We start from the raw sequence: 13,486 nt of genomic DNA on the forward strand, positions 1-13,486 counted from the left end.
ATCAGTACTACAGCTAGAATAGTCTGAAAATGTAATATTTGTTTGTGTGTGTATATGTGTTTTGTATATGTTTTCTGAAGTCATGGGTAGCCCTTTAGATGTAAAGATTGTGCTATGTACCCATCATCTGGTTCTGGTTAGCAGTTATTTTTCCAGAAGGGTCTAGAGAAGATGGATCCGGGATATGCATTTTTTTTAGTATAAAGATAAACTGGACCAAGAATTATCTACCAACCAAGCCTGTACAACCTTGAAGAAGCATTCATATAAACAACATTTTTTTTCAATTAGAATTGACATTCAATATTATTTTGTATTAGTTTCAGGTATATAGCATAATGGTTAGACATTTATATAATTTATGAAGTGGTCCCCCAGATTAGTCTGTTACCCACCTGACACTATACATAGTTATTACAGTATTATTGACTATACTATATTACCTATGCTGTACTTCACATCCCCATGACCATTTTGTGACTGCCAATTTGTACTTCTTAATCTCTTCACCTTTCATATAAACAACTTTTAGATTGTTAAATGCCATTTAGTAATATACATTTCTTTGTGGAGAGTCTTACAAATTCCTTTAAAAATCAAAAGCTCATTTAAAATCCTTTACTTTGAATAGACTGTTACTAAGGGTTAGCTTAAAATTGGGTGACTGTGTTTGTTTTTAGTGTGTAAAAAAGAATAAAACCATGTCTATTTGTCTCATTATATGACATTAATAAAGCATTCTATTTAGGTAGATAAAGTTTTCATTGTTTGGAAAGCTGATCCTTTGATCTAAAAATCTGACATAATTATTTGTGAAAATTACCCAGTTAAATAATGTGTACAAAGATTTGATATGTCCTGTTATATGGATTTGGATTTGTTAGAATAATAATTTTTAAGAGTAAATAAATCCAATTTAAGTACATTGAAATGGAACAGTTTGTGACCTATCCATGAATCTGATCAACATGTGAAAGGATTATGGTTCTCCCCGTCATTTGATGATTTGCTTCATGGTGTTGTTAGGTTGAGATTCTTTCCCTATTTGAGTGATGCCATTAGCAGTAGATTAAACCTCCCTGAATCACTGTTTTGTTCTCCTTTTGTCGCCACTGTAATACCACTCTTGAATTTGAAAAAAGCCATTGCCTTAAAATATTTTTATTGTACTTAGAATTTCGTCCTAGTAAGGAGATGTTTTACTGGGTTGAAAAATGCAGCAGGAAATATGCAAAAGAGCTTCTGTTCTCTTTAAAAAGATAAGGGAAGTGCAGAAATAATTTTCTTTCAACCTAGAGTCATTAGGAATTGAATTTCTGAGAATGTGCATGTTTCATTTTATATGTGAATATTTATTGGTCTTCTTCATAGACTGGTTTGGAGATTTTCAGAGATTAAGATCAATGACTTCCTTACTTGTTTCACAATATTTTTTGTCTTCCTCTTTTCACAAAAACAGATATTGGTGAATTTTTACAATGAATACTAGGCGAGTGTTGTGAGTACAGGGTTTGTGGTTCAAATTGACTTGACTATGGATTTTTTCCTACTGCTTCATAGTTATATAACATTTGGGGGTAGACATTCTCTTGCATTTGGAACAGTTTAGTAGATGCCAGCCAAAGTTGCCAATCTAATAAAAAGACCAGTTTTACAATATGGCAGGATGTTTTTAGTGGAAATTGACTATGTGGCTCAAGAAATGTAATGCATTGCTTGAAAATATTTAACTGCCAGTAAACCTTCTTTTAGACTCTTAGATTAGAAGCAACTTTTTATGGACTATTATCAGAATAAAATTTCTTACTTTGGTTGACAATCTTTTGAGCATAACACTTCTGGAATTTACTGTGATGCAATAAATAGTTGCATCTTTATGGAGTTTCTCAGAAATTTATGATATCTGAGTGGTCCCTCAAAAATTTGCTGGGGGTGCTAAACAGCCCATCTTGCTTCTCACAGTTCCATGAAGTGAATGAGGAAAGCCCCTAGACTTTGAATGCCCAGGAATCAGCCTGGCATAGTGACTACCTAGCAGCTACACTGCCTGCTTTAAATACTTCTTTATCACCTTCATATATAATTTCTATTGATATTGATAGAAACATATCAAAAGGTTACACTGAATTGTGCTGATACAATATTATTATGTTTGATTCTAGAATCTGGCTCTTCTTCTGCATCCTATCATTATACTACTTCAGAAAGACTGCCCTGTATTGTGATTGATGCACCATGGTGTAATTCATTGTTTTTAATACATTGAGGGCAAGAATTCTCTGTCAGTTGTGTATAGCTACAGTTCCTTATGCATATTTAAAGTAGTAGTTATCATACCTTGAGAGCTTATTTTCATTTATTTATTCATTTGCTACATATTTATAGAATACCTGCTATGGGTCAGATATGATAATAGGCACTGGATAAAATGATGAGCAAGATAGATAAGGTTCTAGCCATGAGAAAGTGTATAATTTACGATCTTGCCTGCTTTGTGGCAGGCAGCGTGAGAAGCACATTGCTTCTCTTAGCTATAATTTTCTTTGCAACAGTTCTAGGAGGTAGGTATTACTCTCAATTAATGAGTAAGGAATTCGAGACTCAGACAGGTTGAACAACTTAGCCACACACAGAAAATAAATGAAATTCAAACCCAAATAAGTTGGATATTGTATTAGTTTTTTATGTTGTGTAACAAATTACTAAAAATTTAGCGGCTTGAAGAAATACCTATTTAGTATATCACAGTGTCTGTGGGTTATAAGTCCTGGCTTAGCTGGATCCTCTACAATATTGCAAATAAGGTGTCAGCTAGGACTGGTTTCTCATCTGGAGGCTCTACTATGAAAGAATTCATTTTCAAGCTCATGTGGTTGTCAATCATTTCCTTGAGGCTGTCGTCCTAATGGCAGCTTGTTTCTTCATAGCCAACAAAAGAAAGAAGGACTCTAATGTGAATCCGTTAGAAAGATAAAGCCTTAGAAACATAGCATCATCACTGGAGCGACATCCCATGTTACCTTTGCCATATTCTATTGATTGGCAGCAAACAACAGGTCCTGTCCACACTCTGGAGAGGGGATTATATAAGAAAGTGAATACCAAGAGGTGATAATCATGGGTGGTGGCGCATGAGAGTGTGTCTACTGTTGCAGAAAAGTTGCAAAAATCAGACCAGTGAGAAACCAAGCAGCAGTCAGAGAGTTGGAGAACTCAAATTTATGTGCTGGGGGGGTGGTCCCAGAGAAGCTAGCTCTCTGAAGATCTGGGCCCTGAGCTCAGTTGCAACACTGCTTATATAGAACTTATTTGGCATTGGCTGATTGGTTAATTTGTCCTCATATGGTTACAAAGCATGGGAGTTGCTATGGGTTGTAGGCAATTACAAAGAGTTGCAAAGCACAGGAGTTGCTATGGGCTCAGGCAGTTACATAGTGTTATAAAGCACAGGAGTTGCTAGGGGGTACAGGCAGTTACATTTGTTGCTTAGAGCAAGCCAAAGGGAGGATGAGATTTTAGTTACTTTTGGGTACAGCCTATGCAGCAGGCATATCTACAAAAGCAGAACAAAGAGCCGATTAGCTTTTTGAGTGTAAATTCCTCTTCGCTACCACAGGTTTCATAGTCTGTGGTCTTTCCATTCTACTGTGCTACCTCTACTAAGCTCAATGTACATGAATTGATTTTTGAAGTAGTTTTAAAAATTATATAAAGCAATATAACACCACTGGAAAAGTTTGATGGGGGAATCCCCATAATCTCATGATCTCCCCACAGCTCAAATAATCTCCTGAGCAAGGTACTGAGCACTCACTCCTATCTCTAAACAGTCATAATAATTGTGTTTTAATTCCCATTTAGTCTTTTGAAAACATATACAGTTCTTTTCACAATATCATAGCAAATGCATGATTCTCTAAACTTATTTTTCACTCTTTATCATAAATGGTTTTCTTTGTTGCCACATAATTTGCCATGATCAATTTCAATGTGCTTATAGCAATCTTTTAAATGATCACACCATTGTTTACTTAACTAAGTCTGAATGGCAGGCAACTTTCAGTCCTCCACCACTAAAACAAACAAAACCCAAATGTAATAACAACAACAACAACAACAACAACAACAACAACAACCCCACAAACATACATAAATTATTCAGGCACATAATTTTTATCCTCTTTTGTATTATTTACTTAAACTAGGAATCCAGAAGTGAAATTACTTATTTTTTTTACATGAATGTTTCCATGATTGTTGATGCACACTCTCAAAATGTTTCTGATTTGATTTTGACTGAATTAACAGCCTTCAGAGTTGCCAAAGAATATGATAATGCTAATTTGAATTCTTTCATAATTGGAAAGAAAGACAGCATCTTACCTGCTTTTAATCATGGGGTTTTGGTAATATGATGTAGGGGAAATTATCTTCTCTTTATGGCTATGAACCAGATTTCAGGGTGGTGTTCTATCCTGCAGTTCAAGTGAGGACAAGGATCCCCTCAGGACTTATCTTTAGTACAAAATGATGTCAGTTGTATAGATATGTTTCTTGGTTATAGTGTAGGACAGTGCCTTCCCTACAATAAGGCAGAAGCTAAATGCCCCCTACAATGGGGCATTTGGGAATCCTATATTTTATTTTGTACAGGTACAGATTATATTAATTTGTTTATTTTGTACAGGTACAGATTATACTAATTTGTTAAGATGCAATACCTTGTCGAATATGTCCACTTTAGCACATTTCACAGTAGCCTTTACTGCAATAGAAAAGGAAAAGAAAAAGGCAGAGCTAATGTAATACACAACAGACTGGTTCATATTTGTCACCCAGTTAACTCTTAAGAACAGATTGCTTATTACGTCTCTTGTAATTTAGAATGAATAGTTTGGAGTTGGTGGTTACGGGCTTTTTTGAAAATTATCTGTTGTGAGCTGGGATTTAGCTACCATATATGGTTCTCATATGCCTGCCCTGTGACCTTACATCAGCCTGTTGGATTTGTGTGTTTTTGCTTATCCTTACATGGGAAGGCTGCCTGGAAAATCTGTCTGATCAGTAGTGTTTGCAGGAAGTGTGGCTTTAGGAGAAAGCCAGAGTTTGTGTCATCGTTTTCTTATTGCCATAATTTTTTTCATAAAGAAGTAGTGAGTTGGAGAACTTCTTTGCTGACTATAAAATCACCAGCATTTTATAATTCTTCATTTTATATCTTTTCATATACCACTCAAATTCTCTTCCTTCTATTAAGACAGAGTTCTCCTGAAGAGGATTTAAATCTGTACGTAAACTCATTGTTTTGAGTTGATGATAATAGCGATAAGTGCAGGGGGGTGGAAGCTGGAAGGAATGGGTTTGTTTAACTTTAAATTCTTAGTGCAACCTTAGTATGAATTTTTTTTTGGAACATGAGATCTACATATGTTAGATTAGTACTTGTCACAAATGTTTAGTTTTTGTTTATTTTTGTTTTGTTTTACAAATGTTTTGATATTTGATTATAAAAGTTAGTGTGATTTGTTTCAAGGAGAACTTTTACTTTAAGAGAATTAGCAAAGCTTCCAGAAAAGCCTGAATTATCTATTACCTTATTTCCCCCTTAGCACTCATTTCCTGTAGCCACCTCTGATCACAAGTCACTGATACTTTTGTGGAGCATTTTAAAATATTCTTAACTTCACACTTCATTTGTCCAAATATATGACAGTTTTAAATGGAGATGTAACTTTTTTTTCCAGTAAAGGCAATGCAATTCTTATGATCATTGCTTCTTCACTTAACTTTTTCTTACCAAGTCTTAAAGTCTCAGGAGGCTTTTATTGCTTGTAGGCATGTTTCTTTGTTTCATTAACACAGAACCTCAGAGTTGGTAAAGATTTTCATCTAGGAAAATCCACTCTATACATAAAAGCTTTAAAATAACCAACAGGTTTTCTTTCTCTTACTTTAGGCCAATCTTTGGAATTAAGAATTATACAGAATTATGAGCCATATTTGCACTCAAAGAGCCGGCAATAAATTGACATACAGTATAATTAGCATGAGATTAACAAGTAGCACATTATTTTGTTAGTTATTATGCTTACATGTTTAAGAGGTGCTTTTTACTCTAACAGTTTTTGGGCAAATGTATGCTTTGGAGACATTTCCTAATCCACTTGAATATTTAATGTCTTTATCTGTGAATCTGGAATGAAAATAATAACAGTTGTCTCATAAGATTATTTTGAGAATTAAATAAAATAAGCATGTAAAGGGCTTAGTATAATGCATGTCCCATGGGAAACAATAAGTAATAATTATTATGTTATACTTTAGAGTGAGAGTACATTTGGTGCAATGCAGAGAGGGCCCTGGTACATGTAAAATTCGGTAGCCTATTGTTAGCATACCCTCAAGTGAGGTCTGCGTCCTTTTGTTTCCCCTTATTAGCCCAGCCCTAATCTACCTGCTTCCCTGCAGTAGCAAGAGGCCAGATTTTTACTAAGAACTGGATAGATTAGATTTCATTGCTTAAATTATCTGTTAGTATAAAATTTATAATCCTTTAATTATAATTTATAAATTCCTTGAGACCATAAATAATATCTCCATTTTATTTTATTTTTACTTGTATCAGTGTAAGAACAATAGCCTTGAGGCCCACTACGTACTTATCAGCTGCGTTCTTGATTGAATGGTAGCCCCTAGCATTACTTAGGCAAGGGTTCAACACTAATCCTTTCCTATCCCCAGAGAATCTTAGATTTGGAATTGGGTAGTCCAGTCACTTTTTTTTTTCATAATGATATAAAGATTGATTAAATTGTGTACATGCTCAACTGAATGATAATAGAAGCAAAAGCATAGTCTGATGAGTAGAATTTAAAATTCAATTATATAGTAAGAACACATTAAAATGGTATTACTTTTCCTAAGAGGTTGTTGACCTTATAAAAAATTAATAGAAAATACTCATAAAATACCATGAAACTGAACATGGAAATATAGTGGAACAAACTTCAGCTTTGGAGTTAGTGATATCTAGGTTTGAATGCCAGTCCCACCACCCACGAGCTTTGGGATTTTGTATGAATTTACTTCTTTGAGCCTCAATATTCTGATCTGTAAAATGGTGGTAATAATATCTACCTAATAGGACTACTATGAATGATAAATAAAATATAATATGCAAAACAACGCTTTAGCCACTGTCATTTAATTGGCCTTCTATAAATGGTAGTTATCCTTGGTATAAGTAATAAGACAATATCTGTCTACCAGTCTTGTCTGAACCCAGCCACAACTAGAAATCGCCGTGAATTTGGGAATAATTGCTGGTACCTCAGAGTGTCTCTCTATGCCAGATGAACCCATAGCTTCTGTGAGTCCAGAAGCTCTAATGCTTATGAAACTTTTGATCTTCAGTAAGTCTACGCTTTGCTTAGAGCAGCTGCTATGTCCCTACCATGGAATATGCTAGCAGTGAAGTTCTCTGTTGGGCTCTGGAGTTTTCTGAGGGCTCTATCTTCTAAAAGGCTTCATTATTTGAGTTCTAAGTAGTATTTTAGAGAATAAAGACTTACTTTTCTAGTTGGGGATGGATGAGAGTTTGTGTGCAAACAGTAATCCTCAACAGTATCTCCCTGCATTCAAATGTTAGGTGAATGAAATGTATATAGGCATATTGAAAATTCCTTAGTCATCAGTACTTTAAAGATGACAAAAAATATGATATTTGAAAAGGTGGCAGTCTCCGGCCATGCTACCTTGAACATGCCTGATCCCGTCTGATCTCAGAAGCTAAGCAGGGTCGGGCCTGGTTAGTACTTGGATGGGAGATCACTTAAGAAGACCAGGTGCTGTAGGATTAAAAAAAAAGTGGCTAAAGCATAACTAAAACCCACAAATAGATGGAGTGTTCTCTAATTTTGGAGAACTTGTCGATCTAATTTGATACACAAGATATTTAATTCAGGTAATTTCTTTTGAAGACATATTTTGGGATAATAAGTAATCTATGAAATATCCAACCCAGTCATCCTCAAAGACTTTTTAGTAAGCTCTCATAGGTTGCTGATTATAGTCACCTGACTTTTCTCAAACTTTTACAGGAAGTACTGTCAGATTTCCAGCATGCCACAAGAGATTTTAAAAGAGCACTTTGCTTGCATTATATGGCTGGGTTTGTTATTCCAGCCTTATCGGGATATAATTGACTTGTTTATTTCCAAAACATAGAGTGTGGAAAGGGAAAAAATAGTCATTTTTCAGTGGAGAAACATGGGAAAACATTATCTTAATTAAGTAATCAAAGTTCATACCACAATCAGTAAGTCATGTTGATATCATGTATCTTCTCTTGTGATGTGAAAGGCACTTCATGATATTCTTCTAAATCTCTAACCCCAATCTAATCATCATAAAAACATTAGGCAAACCTGAACTGAAGGACATTCTACAAAATACGTGGCCAGCACTCCTCCAAACTGTTAAAATAGTTAGAAACAAGAAAAACTGAGATCGTGAAAAACTCACAGACCAGAGGAAACTAAGGAGAAATGACTAAATGTAATGTGGTATCTTGGAAGGGATCTTGAAACCAAAAAAAGGACATTAGTGGAAAACCTGGTGAAATTCTAATAGTCTGGAGTTTAATTAATATAGTACTGTACCAATGTTGTTTTCTTAGCTGTGATAAATGTACCACTGTGAGGTAAGACATTAATGATAGGGAAAACAGTGACAGCTTTCTGGGAACTCTCTGTATCATAGCTGCAAATTTTCTATAAATCTAAAATTATTCCAAAATTGAAGTTTATTAAAATAAAAAAACAACTAAAAATAAAACATTTGGTGGTGCTGAATTTAAAACAATTTTGTGAGATCAATCAGTTTTGACTATCTACTTTTTGTGTCCAGCCTGGAGTTGGGCACTATGTGGGGAAACATAAGCAAAAGGCTTGGCCCCTACTTTCAGGTGGCTTATCAGCTAATTGAAGAGATGAGACTTTGACATGTGAAGAGAGTAGCAAACATTGATATTACATGTGTTTGATTAAGCTCATTGATATTACATGTGTTTGATTGGGCTCTAAACCGGATGATACAAACTGTAGGAAGCCAGAGGGAGAAGGCTAGAGAGGCCACCAGCAACTTTACAGAGGGAGTGAACCTGTATGAGTAGTGAGAACTTGCATCAGTGGAGAGAGGGGAGACTTGCTGTTGAAGAGAACAGAGAAAAAGCCCTGATATTTTGGGTAGAACAATCTCAGGGAAAAGTAAAAGCAGCCTGATCTAATCTGGGAACGGGAAGGGATGCATATTTATAGAGCAGTGGATAGAGCAGGGCCTGGTTATGCTGAATCTTGAAAGTTAAGACATTAAGGTGGAATTGGAATTGGCCATAGGGAACCAGTGTAACAGCGGTAGAATTGCAGTATATATTTCAATTCTGTGGCTTTAAGTCCTTGGCAAAAATCTATGTTTATTGTTTATTAATCTGCTAACACCTCTCTCAGCATGTGCATCTGATAAGACTATATGGGGATAAAGTTTACCTGCAAGAGGTGAAAAGTACAGTCATGCTCATATTCTAGGTAAAAAAGGCTTTTCCTGACTAAATGAAATATCAGTTCTAAATAATATCATCTGCAAGCCTTTCCTTGTCTGGAATTTTTCTCAGTCCATACTCTTTTCCAGAATCAGGAGGAACTTTAGCCCTTCTATCTGTTACTAACTCAGTTAAAGCTTGTTTTTACTTTCAGGTAAACAGTGCATTGTATTCCAATTATTTTGCTCTCTGAAAAGGTCGTTGGACCTTTTTTTAAGTGACTGGTATATTACTTATTTCAAAAATAAGGAATTGGATGGGTCTGTTGCTTTTGCACTTTCTTGTCTGTTTCTTTGTAAATTTAAAGTACATAAATTAATACTCTCCACACCAATTTTGCCCTTTGATAACTATTAACTGGCTGAGCTCTTGATAAAGAATAGGCATGGGCTTCATTGTTCTCAGTGCAGGTAATAAGAAACCAGAGGCCTGAAGTTCCATTCAGTTCTGTGTTCATGCTACCTATGTGCAAGCAAGCCCAAAAATTGGTGGGCTTAGGGATTCACTGAGATCAGTTTAAACTGGTCAAGGGGAAAGAGACCACAGTAACTAGGAATTCAAATTCACTAAGCAGGAATTTTTGGAAGAGAATATAAGATATCTCAACTTTGGTTGTCTTTCTAGTCAATATCATATAGTTTAGAAGGAACTCTTTCATATATGTCAGTCTTCCCAGCTAATTGAAAATTCTGGTATGTACCGCAGGTAGTGAAAAATGGCTTTGCAGTCAGATTTAAATTTGTAATTTGGCACAGGCAATTAAAAGCTCTGTCTTCTTAGGCATGTTCTTAACTTATGTGAGCCTCAATTTCCTTTGTCATCAAATGGGGATAATCATATTAACCTTTAAGAATTGTGAAGATTTGGAAGGATATGTGCAAATGCCTCACAAAGAGTTTGGTGCTCAGCAAGCACTCAGCAAATATTAATTTTCCTTTCACCTTAAAGAATTGTATCCTGTACAAATCTTGACCCAGTACTAACATATAGTGAGGCTTAGAAATTTCCTCTTGGGATTATCCAGAGAAGCCATTTGTGCTGCGTTTTCAGGTGATCCTCAGTTAGGGTTTATATGGGAACAATTCTAGGGTAGACAAAGAAACTTTACTGGTTTCCTTATCTGTGTCTTTCCAGGCAGTCCCTCCCTCCTCTCCAAACATGCACACTGCCTGCCCTTTCTATGATGACCACAGTAGTGAATCAGTAATGGTAGGATTTCAGGCATTGGAAGCAACAAATTTTAGAGTAGGATGATACTCCCAGTGCTCTGTGTTTCACAGTCTCCTGGGTCTACACAGAAGGCCATCTCTGAAGAAATGAGAGAGAGTCTAAAGTTCCTTCTGTTTCTATAAAAAAATAAGGCAGATAAAAGTGCCAGATAAAAAAAGGCTGGATAGATGAGGTTATTTAGATCTATTTCATTTAGTCAAGAAAAATCTTTGTAACCCAGAAAATGGGCATGACTTTATTTACTGTGACTGCCCTAAGACATAGCTATTTTTTAAATTACTTGGGCCTTAACGTCTCTTTAGACATGATGTGTTTAGAAGTGTAACTAAAAAGGAAATAATAACAGTAGAATTTTTTTCTTTTGGCAGCAGTAAAGTAGCAAACGTTAGATTGTGCTCTTATGCTGTCACATCTTGTCACATCAGCCATGAGAACTCCAGGGAGCTAGAGGTAGATGGGAGAGCAATAGGAAAATATTTAATAGTAATCTTAACCCAGATTTGTTGCAGTCTTCCTGGTAAAAAGCTATGAATTACAAGTTTTAATGGCTGATGTTATCAAAGCATATTTGAAAATACTGCAAAACAAACAGGCTGAAAACAAGTGTCTCTTGCTGTGGTTGTGCCATTAGATTAAGCAGTAGGAAGCCAGTGGCTTAAGAACTCATGACAGTATTTATTTAAAACCACACACAGATATCTTTGGTTACCAAAGGACTACCCAGTGGCAACACTGCAGTGGTCCTGTGCCAAACAGACTAACTGGGGATTCAGATTTAATTTTCCTTTTAAGTATATTTTGTATGTAAATTAGCAAAGGACTGAAAAGGCACCTTAAATGCTATCCATTCACTCCAGCTTTACCCCACTGTTAAACCCTTAGGCACAGGCTGGGCAAAGACGGACTCTTTATTTTCCTACAAAGTAGAGTGGCCCTTCTTAGGGCAGTATTTGAAATAAATGGAACCAACTAGAGGGAATCTATCTGAATTTCTTTTTGTAGAAGTTGACTAGGAAACAAATCACAACCTGTTAAAAATGACAAAATACCATACATGACTTACCGTTGAATTGTACAGTAGGAACTTATTGGACTTGTTAATCAATGCCACCATAATAAATAAAAAAATAATAATTATTAAGAAAAAATGACAAAATATACACTCATGCAATTGTTTATTCACTTATAGGCCTTAATTATGTGTAAGAATTTAGTCATAGAAATTATGAGTATCCATTTAGAACATTTCCAAGTTTATTTTATAATACTGCACCTTCAATATTCTAGTGCAATATGCTATAACATTTGTGATCTCAATTTTTCCCAGATGGCCACTTACATTAAACTTTACATTGTCTTTTCACTAAAACTATAGATTGCATGCAGTGTAGAAGGATGTAGCATATAGTATTTGTGCTATCATTTTTTTTGTTAGGGTTCCAATTTCCCCACATCCTCACCACCTCTTGTTATTTATGTTTTTATTATAGGAATCCTAGTGAATATAAAATCATAGCTCATTATGGTTTTGATTTGCATTTCTCTGATGGCTAATGATTGAGCATCATTTTTTTAAAGTTAATTAATTAATTAATTTGGTTACATTAGTTAATGAAATCCAGTAAATTTCAGGTGTACAATTTATAAGTAAGACATTATATATACATATATGTAAATATATATATTTACATATATATATATTTACATTGTGTTTTCACCTACCATAGTTATATTTCTTTTTGTCACCATGTATTTGACCCTTTTTACCCTATCTACCTCCCTCCATTCCCCTCCCTCCCTACCCTCTGGTAACCACTAGTCCAAGTCCATGAGTCCCTGTTCATCCTGTTCGTTTGTTGCTTTTAGGTCTATATACCACATATAAGTGATATCATGTGGTTTTCAACTTGTTCTGTTTGGCTTATTTTGTTTAGCTTGATTATCTTAAGGTCCATCCATGTTGTCTCAAATGGCAGTATTTCATCTCTTCTTATGGCTGAGTAATATTTCCATTGTAATTATATGTACCACAGTTTCTTTATCCAATCATTTATCGTAAGATACTTTTGTTGCTCCCATGTCCTGACTACCATGAATAATGCAACTATGAACATCGGTCTGCAAATATCTTTTTGGATATGAGTTTTCAAGTCTTTGGGATAAATACCCAGTAGAGGGATTGATGGATCATATAGTAGATTAATTCTTAGTTTTTCGAGGAACCTCCATATTTTTTTCTATAGTGTCTGTACCAATTTGCAGTTCTACCAGCAGTGTATTAAGCTTAATCTGAGTGGCATCAAAAATAGCAATAAATGCTTGCTGTCTCTTCTGTTTCATTATTATTTTTTTTGCATTCACTGGCTTTGTCATTCACTTGGCCCCTCATATCTAACCACCTTGTGTAGATGGGTATCTTAGCTTCATATTTAAATTCTATGTTGTAATCGAACTTTTTAATATGTCTATGTTTTATCTCTCCCACTAGATTTTAATCCTGCAAGGGAATTTCTGCTATTTTCATTTAGATATTTTAGAAAACCTAATAAAGTTCTTACACATATAAGAGGCACCAGAAATATTGTTGAAATGGATACTAAATACAATTTCATACAATCCTTTTGTATTTTAATGCATCATGATTGGAACCTGTCATTG

General features: G+C 35.1%; 1 protein-coding gene and 1 pseudogene across 1 annotated transcript in view; both read left to right on the top strand.

Annotated features, from left to right (window-relative positions):
* Nucleotides 1–13,486, top strand: part of SH3BGRL (SH3 domain binding glutamate rich protein like) — a 64,793-nt gene that overhangs the window by 40,170 nt on the left and 11,137 nt on the right. The gene's annotated exons all lie outside the window — the stretch shown is intronic.
* LOC118608103 lies at nucleotides 7,738–7,856 on the top strand (annotated as a pseudogene).

This window comes from Rousettus aegyptiacus, unplaced genomic scaffold (assembly GCF_014176215.1).
Source record: "Rousettus aegyptiacus isolate mRouAeg1 unplaced genomic scaffold, mRouAeg1.p scaffold_m13_p_9, whole genome shotgun sequence".
NCBI lineage: Eukaryota > Metazoa > Chordata > Mammalia > Chiroptera > Pteropodidae > Rousettus > Rousettus aegyptiacus.